Consider the following 16,710-nt stretch of genomic DNA (forward strand, 5'->3'; position numbering starts at 1 on the left):
TCCAATCTAGAGATTAGCAAATTGAGGAGTGTGGGATACTGTTAGGAATATTCAGACAGTACATGTTTCCCAATGTGATCAGCAGAAAAAGGGAAAAATCCATGAAGTAGGAAAAAAGGAGCATAAAATAATATTCACAAAGGTTAAGAAGCTATTTGAGAGCAAATAAATATTCAGACAGTCCTCGAGTTATGAACAAGATAGATTCTATAGGTGTCGGAACCCAGATGCCTTAAAGAGCCAGACACAGGAGTATATCCAAAACAATAGTTTATTAAAGCAAAGTAAACAGGACTCAGAGACACTTGCTTCAATGCCTCTGGTCAAAACTCAAAGTTTGAAGCAAGTTGCAGCTTGAAAAGCAAACTTGGAAAATAAACCGGATTAAACTGGCAAAAAAATCCGGATTAAATAAGAGTTCTTCCAAAACACACCAAAATCACACAGTTCAAAGATAATAAGCAAACAAAGAGCCATGAAGAGAAGCCATCATCCAGAAGCAGTCCAAAGTCAAAGAAATCCCAGTTGAAGGTTCCAAAGTCCAAAAGGCAGTGTCGTAGTCAGAAATGGTCCGAAGTCAAGGAGAGGGGAAGTCCACACTTACGAGAATCCAAGCCGGTTGGTAAACGAAGAAAGCAGCAACCTGCAGATCCAGGACCCAAGCCAAACAAGAGAAGCGGCAGCGATAAGACCCAAGGTACGAAACCAACACTTTGCCTACTGCAAAGTTCTATCACTCCAGTGCCTTCATTTAGCCTACAACTCATCATCCGTTGATGAGCTGCCCTCCACCCCATCCTCATCACTGTCAGCTGGCTTAGCCTCTACAGCTAAACGCCAACGCACATCCCTCCAACTCTTCCACCTCTTGTCAAGACTTAGGTCTCCCCACAATTCCATGGTATCACCAGATTGCCAATCCCCACCACCAGAAAACCCCTCAAAAGTGTCACTGGACGTTGGTTGAGTACACACATTCCAAATCTCCTGAACCTTGGTCCAATCCAGTGGTTCCTCTTCATCCCCACTACTCCCAGACCCATCATTTCCAGAAAAACCCATTAAATCCTCTTCTTCAGTGGGAGCAGTAAGTATGTCCCAGATCTTCTTTCTCTGATGCTCCTCGTCTGACTCCTGCTCTTGAGTAATCCTCTTAATGCCTCTATTCCCATCTGTATCTCCTTCCTCCTCCTCACTCATTTCACTCTCGGAGAAACCTTCAAAGGATTCTTCATCAGTGGGTGACATAAGTATCTCCCGAATTCTCTAGCTTTGCTGCTCCTCATCTAACACCTGGGCACCTCGTTTCCCTCCTCTACCACTCCTACTACCAGTTGTAGCATTGCCAACAAACTCTACTACAACAATAGGTTTGTTCTTAAGTGTAGCTGTATCTGTTCTGACTTACATACAAATTCAACACACACACACACACACACACACACACACACACACATATATATATATATATATATATAGGCTGCCCCTGCCAGGCGTTGCTGCTTTTAACCTCAGATCTTATTATAACCAAAAGGTAGTTGTCAGCTCCTGGTTTCTGCACATTTCCCACATCTGTAATTTTATCAGATCAGCCACAGTAGTGGGGTGATGACAGAAACAATTTCACTGGCTTGATAGAAATGGTGACTTTTTAACAGCCTTCAGGAAAGCCAATCAGATGTTCACTTTTGAAACTTTGTGTGGATGGATGTGAAATCAGAATGTGTTCATTTCAATCCCAGAGCTCCATTACGGACGTCCACAGTTCTGTGCAAGCAGGGACCCCCTCTGTTCTACCCAGTGCTAAAAGCAAAAGCCCATAGGTCAGTAGCAAGGAACTCACTTTTAATGAAGAAGATATGTGTCTCAATCCTAGACAACACAGATTCAAAAAGATCAGGTAGCAGCCCCAAAAATATAACTTGAAAAAGTTACTTTTGGGTGTTCAAAAATGCAACTTTTCCAAGCTCCAATGCCTGAGCTCTTGGAGGGTGGCTGCTATCAGGACTGAATTTATTATTAGGCATCAGCAGGATGAAGTTGCAGCTTCAGGGGGCTAATGATATGAAGCAAGGAGTGTTGTTGTTGTTGTTGTTGTTGTTGTTATTAACCATCCCCTGCAATGCATTGCTGTGGCCCAGTCTGGTGATCTGGAAAATAAAGTAATGAGAAAGTAATATATGTAATGTCTTTCTGCTTGTGGGTAAACAGTATTTCTTGCTGCCTCTTTGTCAGTGTTGATGTGGAGATTGTCTGGTTTGCCTACTCTGAAACATGCAACATATCTTTGTCCTTCTTTAGGGGTTCCTTTCAAATCTATGATACTATATCTGTCATATACATATATAGGTGTGTGTGAATCATATATATCTTATCTGTATCTATGGTTGGCTGGCTCTTTGTCAGGAGGGCTTTGATTATGTTTTCTTGCCCTGATGAAAGGAGTTGGACTGAATGGCCTTAAGTATTTTCAATTGATCATGGGGATTCTGTATGGGAAGTTTGCCACAATTCCTGTCTTTTGTAGGGTTCAGAATGCTCTTTGATTGTAGGTGAACTATAGATCCCAGTAACTACAACTCCCAAATGTCAAGGTCTATTTACCCCAAATTCCATCTGTATTCATATTTGGGCATATGGAATATTCTTGCCAAGTTTGGTCCAGATCCATCATTGTTTGAGTCCACAGTGCTCTTTGGATATAGGTGAACTACAACTCCCAAACTCAAGGTCAATGCCCACCATACCCTTCTAGTGTTTTTGTTGGTCATGGAAGTCCTGTGTGCCATGTTTGGTTCAATTTCATCGTTGGTGGAGTTCAGATGCTCTTTGATTGTAGGTGAACCCAGAAACTACAACTTCCAAATGACAAAATCAATTTTTTTAGTGATGGTCACTCATTGGGTTAGTAGATGTCAACTCTGGGCACAATGATAACCTCCATTTCCAGACACTCTTTTCAACTATGCTTGACAATATTGAGCTTCATAATGGAAGGTCTTTTGACACTTTGGTGGGTGGCCCCTTTCAGAATATCATACCCTTTGTCTTGAAATAATATTGATGAATATTTCTTTCTATATATATTTAGTGATTCATGGTGTGATTCCTATTGGCACTTCTTGTACCAAACACCATTGTTGACCAGCCAGATCCTGTGAAACCTTGCCATGAAATATTCTTGATATTTTTTTTTGTACCATCAGATTTGGAATCCATCCAAATATCCATCAGACTTCTTGAACCTAGGGTTTTGGAGCCTCCTACTAATTTATAGTTGTTGTATTCCCAAGATACTATCCAAGAATGTGGGAAATGATTTCTGAGCAGCCACCTGTCTGAGCTCAACAAATATACAGCTTGAAAATTATGGATGTGACTAGAAAATTCTGAGAGTCTTTGTCCAAAAAGCCTGTTTTACAAGTTGGGGCTTGCAGCAAACGAACAGTATAAGATGGTCCCATTTCACCGGGATTGTGGTGCAGCTGGCTGACCAAAAAAGTCATGAGTTCGAAGCCAGCCCTGGTTGGAGTGGGTTTCCAACCAATTGTGTGTAGCCTGTTGTCGACCTTTGCAACCCGAAAGACAGTTGCATCTGTCAAGTAGGAAAATAAGGTACCACCTTAAAGTGTGGGGAGGCTAAATTAACTGATTTATTTATTTATTATTTATTTATTTCGGGTACTTTTACCCCGCCCTTCTCAACCCCCGAGGGGGGACTCAGGGTGGCTTACAAAAGGCACAATTCGATGCCTATACAAAAATTATACATAGTGTACAAAACCATAGTTAAAACAATTATCACAGTTAAAACAATCATAACAATCTCTATATATCACATCATATAAAACTATTCACATGCTCAGCGTTTGTCTTTCAGAGTTCCAAATTCCATTCCATTAGTCATTTCCTGGCCATTCTCAAAGTCCTTTCTTTATCTGCACGATTGTCCGAATGCCTGGTCCCAAATCCATGTTTTCAGTTTTTTCCTGAAGGAAAGGAGTGATGTCGCTGATCTAATTTCCCCGGGGAGCGAATTCCACAGGTGGGGGGCCACCACCGAGAAGGTCCTGCTCCTCGTCCCCGCCAACCTCACTTGTGATAGAGGCGGGGTCGAGAGCAGGGCCTCCCCAGAAGGTCTTAGACTCCGGGGTGGGATGTAAAGGGAGATCCGTTCGGACAGATACACTGGGCCGGAGCCGTATAGGGTTTGGTAGGTCAAAACCAGCACTTTGAATTGTGCTCGGAATGGGATCGGCAGCCAGTGGAGCTGACAAAACAGGGGGGTGGTATGCTCCCTGTATGACGCTTCGGTGAGTAATCTGGCTGCCTCCCACTGGACTAGTTGAAGTTTCCGAACAGTCTTCAAAGGCAACTCCACGTAGAGCGCATTGCAGTAATCTAATCGGGATGTAACAAGAGCGTGGACCACCGTGGCCAGATCCGACTTCCCAAGGTATGAGGCCATAAAGGAGACTCCAGCAAAGCATTCCAGCGGGGAAGCATGCAGGGAATGCAGAAGTCCTTTATCAGCGTCGCAGATGGACGATGAAAGCGACAGCTCCCCTGGCGGCCAGAAAAAGTTAAATAGCTTCTGCGTATGTCTGTATATGTTTGTATGTCAAAAATTGGCATTGAATGTTTGCCATATATGTGTACACTGTAATCCGCCCTGAGTCCCATGTGGGGTGAGAAGGGCAGAATATAAAAGCTGTAAATAATAATAATAATAATAATAATAATAATAATAATAATAATAAATATTTCCTTGATCAGTCAAAAATTTCAGATAGCATTACTGGGTATAATGCTGCGTTTAATGGTTTTGTTTGCTTTGTTTGTTTGTTTGTATTTGCAAGAAGGTGCACCGGCAATGTAAATATTTGTTTGAGATGCATGCAAAATATAGTGGAAGTAACCATGCTTCAACACACAAGACGCAGGTCTATCTATTAATATACCATGCAGTCTATCAAATAATAGACTAATAGTAGACTATTTACAGCAAGTGAAAGTGGGTGACTAAGAAAATATTTCTGAGCAATCAAAGCACAGCAGGTATGATCCAAGTTCATTATTTCAATGTCACAACTATGCTTGTGATATGTTCAATGAAATGAATAGGTCAGGAAATATCACTGGGTTCTCTGACACTAAATATCAATTCAAATGCAAGACATCATTCTGGTCCTTCGTGGTTCTGGAGGAAAACCCTATGATGCAACTTTTTGGCAGCAACACAAATGTCTAAGAATTTAGTTCCAGTCTGCTAGAATAGGGCTGTTTTATACAGTTGCCAGCTCCCATGTGGTACTGTGTGAATCATTGCTTGATTTTTCTCTTGGCATTTGTTGAATATTTTATAGATCTCCCTTCATAAACACAGTAGAATGATAGCCACATAAACTATTTGGGTTGGAGCCCAGATTTTCCATTTAATAGGAAAAGGATTCCAGTTGTAGTGGTTCTCCTTGCCCTCACCTATCTCTAGATCGAATGTCAGTACAGTGTTTGTATCTATATGTCTATATCTATTGTTACAGATAGTTATAGTACTTACTTACTTACTTACTTACTTACTTACTTACTTACTTACTAGGTGATCCCTCGCAGTCCAAGGATGATGGTCCTCCAAGTGTAGTATCCTGGCGGTGGGTCCATAGGTGACTGTGGAGCCCTATTCTTGATCTGCATCTTCTTCCGCAGTGAGGGCATCGGTTTCCAGGTGGAAGGCGGTCTCGGTCAGGGTTGGCTTGATGCGCCTTCCTCTTGGCACGTTTCTCTCTTTCACCCTCCATTCGTGCCTCTTCAAATTCTGCAGCACTGCTGATCACAGCTGATGTCCAGCTGGGGCACTCAAGGGCCAGCACTTCCCAGGTTTCAGTGTCTATGCCAGAGTTTTTGAAGATGGCTTTGAGCCCATCTTTAAATCTCTTTTCCTGTCCACCAACATTCCGTTTTCCATTCTTGAATTCAGAATAGAGCAACTGCCTTGAGAGATGGTGGTTGGGCATCCGGACAACATGGCCAGTCCAGCGGAGTTGATGGCGGAGGACCATCGCTTCAATGCTGATGATCTTTGCTTCTTCCAGGATGCTGACGCTTGTCCGCCTGTCTTCCCAAGAGATTTGCAGGATTTTCCGGAGGCAGCACTGATGGAATAGTTTCAGGAGTTGCATGTGACGTCTGTAGACAGTCCACGTCTCACAGGCATATAGCAGGGTTGGGAGGACAATAGCTTTAGAAACAAGCACCTTGGTATCCCTACGGATGTCCCGGTCCTCAAACACTCTCTGCTTCATTCGGAAAAATGCTGCACTCGCAGAGCTCAGGCGGTGTTGTATTTTGGTGTTGATGTTGACTTTGGTGGAGAGATGGCTGCCAAGGTAACGGAAATGATCAATATTTTCTAATGTTACACCATTAAGCTGTATCTCTGGCATTGGAGAGAGGTTGGCTGGTGACTACTGGAACAGCAGTTTGGTTTTCTCGATGTTCAATGACAGGCCGAGTTTCTCGTATGCTTCTGCAAAGGTGTTTAGAGTGTCTTGTAGGTCTTCTTCTGAATGTGCACAGATGACGTTGTCATCAGCATACTGGAGTTTTATAACAGATGTTATTGTAACCTTGGTTTTGGCTTTCAGTCTGCTGAGGTTAAACAGCTTGCCATCTGTCTGACAGATGATTTCCACTCCGCTGGGAAGCTTCCCGTCAACAAGATGAAGTATCATAGCAATGAAGATGGAGAATAAAGTTGGGGCAATAACACATCCCTGTTTGACACCTGATTCCACCTTAAATGGGTCACTTTGGGAGCCATTGCTGTCCAAAACTGTTGCCATCATGTCATCATGGAGGAGTTGCAGGATGTTCACGACTTTGTTACGGCACCCGATTTTTTGGAGGATGGTCCAGAGAGCGCTGCGATTCACTATGTCAAATGCCTTTGCAAGGTAAATGAATGCCATGTACAGAGGTTGATTTTGTTCCCTGCATTTTCCTTGGAGCTGTCGTGCAGTGAAGATCATGTCCACAGTTCCTCTGGAGGGGCGGAAGCCGTTCTGGGATTCTGGGACATAAAGGTTTAGGGTGAAATCTATTAAGCATGAGGTCCCTCAGTCATCAACTCCTCCTCAGATGGCTGTAAGTTAGACTCAACTTTTTCCATATAAAAATAGTGAAAATATCTGCAGTATGGAATTAACTACAGTGACCAGTCTTTACAGTGGTGGAAATATACTTTTAAAATACTTATCCATTTTTATCTGCTATGTGGCTCTGTTTATATACTGTACATGTTGTCTGTTTTGTTCATTTCCTTTTTGTATACCACTTCGATGGTTAATACATTTGCTCTGCTAAATCCCTGCACAAATATTGTTATTATTCATATTATTTAGCAAGTCTATGTAGACCTCAAAATTCAAAGTCTTGGAATACAGCTGCTCTGAGTCCCCCCTTGGGGGTTGAGAAAGGCGGGGTAGAAATGTTGTAAATAATAATAATAATAATAATAATAATAATAATAATAATAATCGCAAGTGCTGAACCTGACCCAGCACATAGAAGATGGCTTTGAAAGGCAGCAGATCACAGGAGCTGTCTTCATAGACTTGTCAGCAGCCTATGATACTGTGAACCACCGCCTCCTCCTGAGAAAAATGTATAATATCACAAAGGACTACCACCTCACCCGCCTCATAGGAAACCTGCTACAAAACAGGAGCTTTTTTGTTGAGTTCTAGGGCCAGAGAAGCAGATGGCGGAAACAGAAGAACGGCCTGCCTCAGGGGAGCGTGCTTGCTCCATCCATGTTCAACATCTACACAAATGACCAGCCACTGCCAGAAGGGACAGAGAGTTTCATCTATGCTGATGATCGTGCCATTACTGCTCAAGCAGGGAGCTTTGAGATGGTAGAACAGAAGCTCTCCGAAGCTCTAGGTGCTCTTACTGCCTATTACAGGGGAAACCAGCTGATCCCTAATCCATCTAAAACACAGACATGTGCCTTTCACCTTAAGAACAGACAAGCATCCCGAGCTCTGAGGATTACCTGGGAAGGAATCCCACTGGAGCATTGCAGCGCACCCAAATACCTGGGAGTCACTTTGGACCGTGCTCTGACCTACAAGAAGCACTGCCTGAACATCAAACAAAAAGTGGGCGCTAGAAACAACATCATACGAAAGCTGACTGGCACAACCTGGGGATCACAACCAGACACAGTGAAGACATCTGCCCTTGCGCTATACTACTCTGCTGCTGAGTATGCATGCCCAGTGTGGAACACATCTCATCACACTAAAACAGTGGATGTGGCTCTTAATGAGACATGCCGCATTATCACGGGGTGTCTGCGCCCCACACCACTGGAGAAATTACACTGCTTAGCCGGTATTGCACCACCTGACATCCGCCGGGAAGTAGCAGCCAATAGTGAAAGGACCAAGGCAGAGACATCTCCAGCTCATCCCCTGTTTGGGTATCAGCCAGCACGTCAACGACTTAAATCAAGACATAGTTTTCTTAGATCTACAGAGACACTTGCTGGAACACCCCAGCAAGCGAGAGTCCAAAAGTGGCAGGCCCAAACCCAGCACCTCAATTCATGGGTGATACCAGATGAGAGACTCCCCCCTGGGCACTCAGAAGACTGGGCGACTTGGAAGGCGCTGAACAGATTGCGCTCTGGCACCACGAGATGCAGAGCCAATCTTAAGAAATGGGGCTACAGGGTGGAATCCTCAGCATGCGAGTGCGGAGAAGAACAAACCACTGACCACCTGCTGCAATGCACCCTGAGCCCTGCCACATGCACGATGGAGGACCTTCTTGCGGCAACCCCAGAGGCACTCCAAGTGGCCAGATACTGGTCAAAGGACATTTAACCAAATACCAAATTTACAAAATCTGTGTGGTTTTTTTTTCTTTCTTTTTTTTTCTTTTTTCTTTTTCTTTTTAATCTCTGTGTTTGTTTTGCTCTGTTAGAATTGTAATACAATGGTTGCTGATGACACGATAAATAAATAAATAATAATAATAATACTTTATTTATACCCCGCTACTATTTCCCCAAGGGGCTCGGTGTGGCTTACATGAGGCCGAGCACAAAATACAACAATACAAGCAATAACAACAACAATACAAGAAGTTTAAAAACAACAAAACAATAAAACAATAACACAAACATTATCAAATAGGACAACACATTTTAAAAACTATGGGTAGGCCAAATGTAATTAAAATTAAAATATGAAGTGCTTTGGAGGACAAAGTGCTATGGGATCACTATTCTGGGAAGGCACACTGGAACAACCACGTCTTCAAGCTCCTTTTAAAGATTGCCAAGGTTGGAGCATGCCTGATGTCCTTAGGGAGTGAGTTCCGGAGTTGAGGAGCCACCACCGAAAAGGACCTCTCTCTCATCCCCACCAATCGCGCTTGAGATGCTGGTGGGATCGAGAGCAGGGCCTCTCCAGATGATCGAAGAGATCATGTGGGTTCATATATAGAGATGCGGTCACAAAGGTAGGCGGGTCCCAAACTGTTCAGGGCTTTGTAGGTGAGAACCTGCACCTTGAATTGGGTCCGGAAAATGAATGGCAGCCAGTGGAGCTTTTTAAACAGGAGGGTTGACTGCTCCCTTTAAGGAGCCCCGGTTAACAACCTGGCTGCCGCCCGTTGGACCATCTGGAATTTCCGAGCTGTCTTCAAGGGCAGCCTCACGTAGAGTGCATTACAGTAGTCCAGTCTAGAGGTGACTAAGGCATGGACCACCCTGGCCAGATCCGCCTTCACAAGGTATGGTCGCAGTTGGCGCACGAGTCTTAATTGTGCAAAGGCCCCCCCGGCCACCGCCGAAGCCTGAGCCTCAAGCGTAAGTGAAGAATCCAAGAGGACCCCCAAACTGCGGACCTGTGACTTCAGGGGGAGTGCAACCCCGACCAACACGGGTTGCCACCCTATACCCCGGTCAAGTTTACGATCGACCAGGAGGACCTCTGTCTTGTCGGGATTAATCTTAAGCCTGTTCGTCCTCATCCAGACAGCCACATAAATAAATAAATACAGCGTATCACAATGTATTTCATATCATACTGCAAAACATTTGCTCTCCAAGTGAAATTAACAAGACTTAAATATGCTTAACTTTTAATAACACATAAACCTAATAAATTGATAGGCCCCATTCCTTATTTAAAGCATTTCCTGTATACATATTTAGGCCGGGGGTGGCAAAGAGACAGTTTTGAACGTCTTCTAAAAATAGTGCACATTTCTGGCAAGTGGGAAAACAAAAGAAGTTAAAATAAGATCAGTGGTACAGCACAATCTAAAAAAACTGCACATATTCCCTGTTAAACCCATTATTTTACTTTCAGAAGGAAAGTTTCATATCATAGTATTCAGTTTGATTGAGGATGTTCCAGATGTTGGCCTGGGAATCAAGTCCCTAAGGGGAATATTGTTATTTTCAGGATTTATTCTTGTCAGTGGAAAATGGCACATTGTTTTATTTCAAATTAGAATGTAAAACAAAAATTGTCAGGGTAGTGGAAAATGAAGAATTTTAAATTATTCCCACAAGCACAAAGATCAATAAATTAATCAGTGAAGTAAAAGGCAATTCTTTAGAAAGAGAGGGATTATATTTGGGCTATTGGTTTTTGGGATTTGGTTTCAAATATGACTCTCCACATATTTTGGACTATGGCTTTCATAGTTGCATACCCTCCAGTATTTCAAATATAAAAATGACACTCTCATGGCTGGATGACCATCTGTGAGGAGTGATTTGATTGTGCTTTTCCTACATGGCAGGGGGTTGGACTAGATGGCCCATGTGCTCTCTTACAATTCTGTGATTCTGTGATTCTAAGTGACCATGTAGTAAGGGAATGTGATCAAGAAGCAATTATAATTAATAAGATAGACTGCATAAGCTAGGAAGACCTTCCGCAGATTGCTTTTGCCTGTGAGCAAGAGTGCAACACACACACACATACACATGATTATGCTCATCATAGGAGTCAGTGCTAAAACTATTATTCACCATGGGTTGTTGTAGGTCTTTTCGGGCTATATGGTCATGTTCTAGAGGCATTCTCTCCTGACGTTTCACCTGCATCTATAGCAAGCATCCTCAGAGGTAGTGAGGTCACCTCACTACCTCTGAGGATGCTTGCCATAGATGCAGGTGAAACTGTTCAGCACAGTTCAGCACAGATGCATTCTTTATCCATTTGTATCTCTTGGTAAAGATTGACAGTGACAATGATGACAATCGCTATGGAAATGGACTATGGACATGCTTGATGGAGTCTCTAACTACACAATTCAGCTCAGATAAGGCCACCAAGCTGTTATTGAAATAGAAACAGATTTTAATTAATTAATGTGATTTAATGTTTTAAATGTATGTAATTATTGGATTTTATTATGTATTTTATTATGTGTACATTGGAGGCATTGAATTATTGCTGGCTGGAAACTGCCCTGAGTGCCACCCCCTCCCCCGGGGGGGGGGGGGGTGAGAAGGGTGGGGTACAAATATCTGAAATAATAATAATAATAATAATAATAATAATAATAATAATAATGATGTGTGGTTTGTTTGCCTAGCATATTAACTTTTTCCTGGATATGACACACAGAGACGCTAAAAAAATTAAGTTGAAACTGGAGGCTTATTGGGGTTCAACATTGCCATTAAAGGCTCAAGGATCTTCTGTGACTAGAAGGTGATTTTTTAAAAATCTGTCTCAATTCTTTCATCAGCTGCAAGACTGGAACAATACCTGGTCATAGTTATGCATTGTTTGGCTATACAGTAGAATTTTGCTTATCCAACATAACCGTGCTGGCAGAATATTGGATAAGTGAAAATGTTGGATAATAAGGAGGGATTTAGGAAAAGCCTATTAGATGTCAAATTACGTTATGATTTTACAAATTCAGCACCAAAACATGTTTTACAACAAATCAATAGAAAAAGCAGTTCAATACATGGTAACATTATGTAGTAATTACTATATTTACAAATTTAGCACCAAAACATCACAATGCTGTGGATCCAAGCAGGAGGCAGATTGCGTTGGATAATACAGAACGTTGAATGAATGGAGGTTGGATAACCGAGACTAATGTAGTTACCTGTTATTTACTAACATCCTGTCTATGGTACATGTTTTGTGAGGCTAAAAGTGGTCTGTAAAGAGCTCTTACTTAAAAAATACAACAACAAGATTGTTATCTTGATGGGTGGATATTTCCAGACAAATAGGACCTTAAGATCATCTGGAGAGGCCCTGCTCTCGCTTCCACCTTCTTCACAGATGCATCTGGTGGGAACGGGAGACAGGGCCTTCTCAATGGTGGCCCCTCAGCTGTGGAATGCCCTCCCTAGGGATATCAGATCAGCCGCTTCCCTTTTAACATTCTGTTAAAAAAAAGTCAAAACTTGGCTTTTTGAGCAAGCGTTCACAAATGCAGTGAAACAGGCAAATATAGAACAACGAAACAATTGGATGAGGTGATTGGACACTGATTTTAATAAGGAGACGCAGTTAATATATGTGTTACATGTTTTTATTGGCTCTGTAAGGTTTTTTATAATATATGGTAAATGTTTTTAATTGCATTTTATGGTATCCAGGCATCAAATTGTTGCCAACTGTACACTGCATTGAGTTGCCTTCGGGCTGGGAAAAGCGGTATACAAATATGGTAAATAAATAAACAAATAGTTTCTAGTGCCATCTAACAGCAATGTACAGGTATCCTGTGTTCCCCACATTAGATTGAATGTTTGTGTGTTTGTGTGTACCATGTAAGAAATATTGTTCATTTGTTACAGACAAACCACATCCTAGCCTTTCTCTAATGGGCTGATGATGATGTGAATAGTTCCCATCCTTCTTTTTTTATCATCACAGTGACCCTGTAAGAAAAGAGAGTCACTAGCTCAAGAGCAGCCACTAGGGCTGAGGCTGGATCTACACTGCCATATAATGCAGTTCAAACCACATTATTTGGCAGTGAAGATCCAGTCTCAGTTCTAAGGCTAAGAGAAAACTAGAACTGAACTATATAAAGACAAAATACAATGCTGTGAGCACTTCGGGCACATATCCTCTTTACTGGAAGAACAGTGGAGCTCCTGCAGCCAGGTTCCTTAACAGACACTGTTACAGTAAGTCGTAACAGGATCAAGTGTGTGTGTGTGTGTGTTAAAGAAAATCTTATGCTGTTAATTAATAATAATAATAATAATAATAATAATAATAATAATAATCCTTTATTTGTACCCCGCTACCATCTCCCGAGGGACTCAGTGCAGCTTACAGTAGGCTGAGACCCAATACAACAATAAACAAGACAATAACAATACAGCAGTAAATAAAACTCAAGCAATAACATTAACAATAACAATACGACACAATTAAAAACCAATGTCAGGGCCAGATGTAAAGGTTAAAATTTAAAAAGCTGGGTATGACTGGTGAAATAGATAGATATTTTGGAGAATAGGTAGGCTGTGCAGACAGTCCTAGATCTCTAGTAAAGTGCATTTGGGACAAAGTGCTTGGAGTTTCCTATTCTGGGAAGGCACCCTGAAACAACCCTGTTTTCAAGCTCCTCCTAAAGACTGCCAATGTCGGGGCATGCCTGATATCCTTTGGGAGTGAGTTCCAGAGTCGAGGGGCCACCACAGAGAAGGCCCTGTCCCTTGTCCCCACCAATCGTGCTTGCAATGCAGGTGGGATCGTGAGCAGGGCCTCTCTGAAAGATCGAAGAGATCGTGTGGGTTAGTATACTGAAATGCGCTCATGCAGGTAAATGGGTCCCAAACCATTTAGGGCTTTGTAGGTAAGCACCTGCACCTTGTATTGGGACCAGAAAATGAACGGCAGCCAATGGAGCTCCTTAAACATGAGGGTTGAACTCTCCCTGTAAGGAGCACCAGTTAACAATCTGGCCACCGCCCGTTGAACCAGTTGGAATTTCCGGGCCATTTTCAAGGGCAGCCCCACATAGAGTGAATTACAGTAGTTTAATCTGGAGGTGAATTACATAGAGTGAATTACAGTAGTTTAATCTGGAGGTGACTGGGACTTCCGGTGGACATGGCGACGGGATAGCCTCGTCGAGAGGGAGCTCCCGACGAGGACCAGCGTGGGTGGTTAGGTAGAGCTATAAAAAAAGCTCCCCCCTTTGCCGGATTGAGTGCAAAGGTGTCGTGAACCCCAAGGACGCTTGAGGCCCCAAAGATCTCTCCCCCCTCAAGGAGGAGAAATCGAGAGGGTCCGAGCGGGAAGGGGAAGCGAGCCACCCCGCAAGGATCAAGCCGCGAGGCTTGTCTAACCGCCGCCAAAACCACTCAAAATAGAAGAAGAGGAAGACAGAAGAAACCCCGGCTGGGGAAAGGAAAAAAGAAAGACCCCAACCCCAGGTAACGGGAAGGTGTTCCCAAATTAATAATATTTGAAGGAAGGGAGGAACGGAGGGAAGAGAAAGATAAGGAAGGCTGAAGAAGGAACAAACAATAAGAATAAAGAATAAAGAATCAAAGAACAAAGACAATCAAGGAACATAAATTATATATAGGTGATTTGATAACTTGGGCAAATTGGACTAAATTGGATAAGAGGAAGTTTGGCGAAAATAGATCAAATTAATGGAAAATAAGCTGATCTATGGAAATTAATCTTTATATATATACTATAATTTACTATAAAAGAAGTAAGGAGGATAAAGAGCCCCTTACGCAATCCTAGTGGGGGTTCCTTTTGGAACTAGAGACGGAAGAAAGAAAGATAAACAATACCGACCTTGACGCCATTGTTGTTGAGTCTACCCCTGCCTTCTTTATAAACAATCTGGCTGCATGGAGTAAAGGAAGTGACGGAGCAGGAACAGGAAGGCAGGAGACTCTGGAGGACTAAGAAAAGAGAGGAACCAAGAGGGGTCGGAAAGGAGTGAAGGAGGAAGTGACGTGGCGGAAGGAGAGCTGGCGCCATTTTGGATCATAGAGAAAAAACGTTATAGACTGGCAGAGAAGGAATTTGTGCATTTGGAAGACAGGGAGAATTGGAGGAGCAAAGGAGTGGCAGTGCAAGCATAAGAGTCATAAATAGAAGTGACGGAGAGGAGATACGAGGACGAGAAGAAGACGACGACGGACCAGGAAGAGAAGAAGACGGCGACGGACCAGGAAGAGAAGAAGACGACGACGGACCAGGAAGAGAAGAAGATGACATCGGACCAGGAAGAGAAGTAGACGAAAATTACTATAATTGGGAGGAGAACTGGATGATAAATAACCATTGAAGGAACAATCACAAAGAGGAACAGATAAGTAAAGGACTAATCTAAAACTTTGGTGCCCCCAAGTGGAGGAAAAGAGTCTGTGCTTCCTATTAGAAAGTTTATATTTTAGAAATTTTAGATTGGTGATAAATTGATAACCCATTGTAGTCAATACACTATTACATGAAATTGACTTTAAACAAGATAGTGTCATATCCTTTTTAAAAGGGGGAAAATTAGAATAAAATAAATAAAATTAATTAAAATTGGTGAAAGTATTAGATTTTAAATATTAGTGGGTAGATATATTATGAGTGAATGAACCAACTTTATAATTTGTTAATAATTGAATAATTGAAGACCTTTAAGAAGTAAGAAGTAAGAAATTGATTTATATTACAATTGGCTATGAAATTAAATTAAATTGATGGACTTTTGCTTCGAAAATCAATACTATAATTGATAATAGATGTAATTAGAATAAAGATTTTTGGGAAATAAGAGGCAATTGGGAAATGACAACTCCAGGTAAAGCAGAGTCAAGAAGAGGATCATTGGATATAAATCCTAAAATGGATAATCTTTTAAAAGAGATTAAAAAGATATCAGAGAAACAAGATGCGTTGAAAACAGAATTGAAGGAGGAAATGAAGACTAAACATGAGGAGTACTATAAGAAACAAGAAGGAATAATTACTAAAATGACAGAAGAATTTAAAGTAATGAAAACAGAAATAAAAGAGGAATTTGGACAGATAAGGAAAGATATAACACAGCTGGATGGAGAAGTAAAGGAATTGAAAGCCTCTAAAGAGAAAATAGAAGGAACGCAAAAGGAGATGACACAAAAAATAAAAGGATTAGACAGACAAAGGGAAAAAATAGAACTAGAACAAGAAAGACTACTGCAAATGCAAATGGATTTTCAATTGAGACTCAGAAATATAATGGAAGACGACAAAGAAGATATAAGATTATTGATAATCAAAATTCTGGCAGATTGTTTGGAATGTGAGGGAGATGAATTAGAACAGGAAGTGGACCAAGTCTACAGGATATCATCATTTTATTCTAGAAGAAATAAGACAGATAGGGACGTGATAGTGAAATTTACAAGAAAGAAGGTACGAGATGATGTGCTTTATAATAATAATAAAAAACCAATCTTTTACAAAGGAAAGAAAATTGCGGTTCTGAAAGAATTCCCACAGGCAACCTTAGCAAGAAGAAGAAAATACTTTTTCTTAACAGAAGAATTGAAGAAAAGAATGATAAGGTTCAGGTGGGAAAGAAAAGAAGGGATAATGGTGACATACAAGGAAGAAAGATATTGGTTGACAACAGAACACAAGGCCAAGATTTTTTATGAAAAACTTATGAAAGAGAAGGAAGGAGATG

At 41.7% G+C, this 16,710-nt stretch overlaps 1 long non-coding RNA gene across 2 annotated transcripts; it reads right to left on the reverse strand.

Annotated features, from left to right (window-relative positions):
* Positions 1-253: 253 nt before the first annotated feature.
* On the reverse strand, positions 254-15,479 carry LOC137096939 (uncharacterized). 2 transcript variants are annotated; one of them, XR_010909826.1, is made up of 3 exons: positions 14,835-15,479; positions 1,844-2,150; positions 254-643 (listed from the first exon to the last, which is right to left on the reverse strand). It is a non-coding gene; the product is annotated as an uncharacterized lncRNA (long non-coding RNA). The 2 variants fall into 2 exon arrangements; XR_010909827.1 differs by lacking the exon at positions 1,844-2,150.
* Between the last annotated feature and the right edge of the window lie 1,231 nt (positions 15,480-16,710).

Source organism: Anolis sagrei, chromosome 4 (genome assembly GCF_037176765.1).
Source record: "Anolis sagrei isolate rAnoSag1 chromosome 4, rAnoSag1.mat, whole genome shotgun sequence".
In the NCBI taxonomy this organism is placed as follows: domain Eukaryota; kingdom Metazoa; phylum Chordata; class Lepidosauria; order Squamata; family Dactyloidae; genus Anolis; species Anolis sagrei.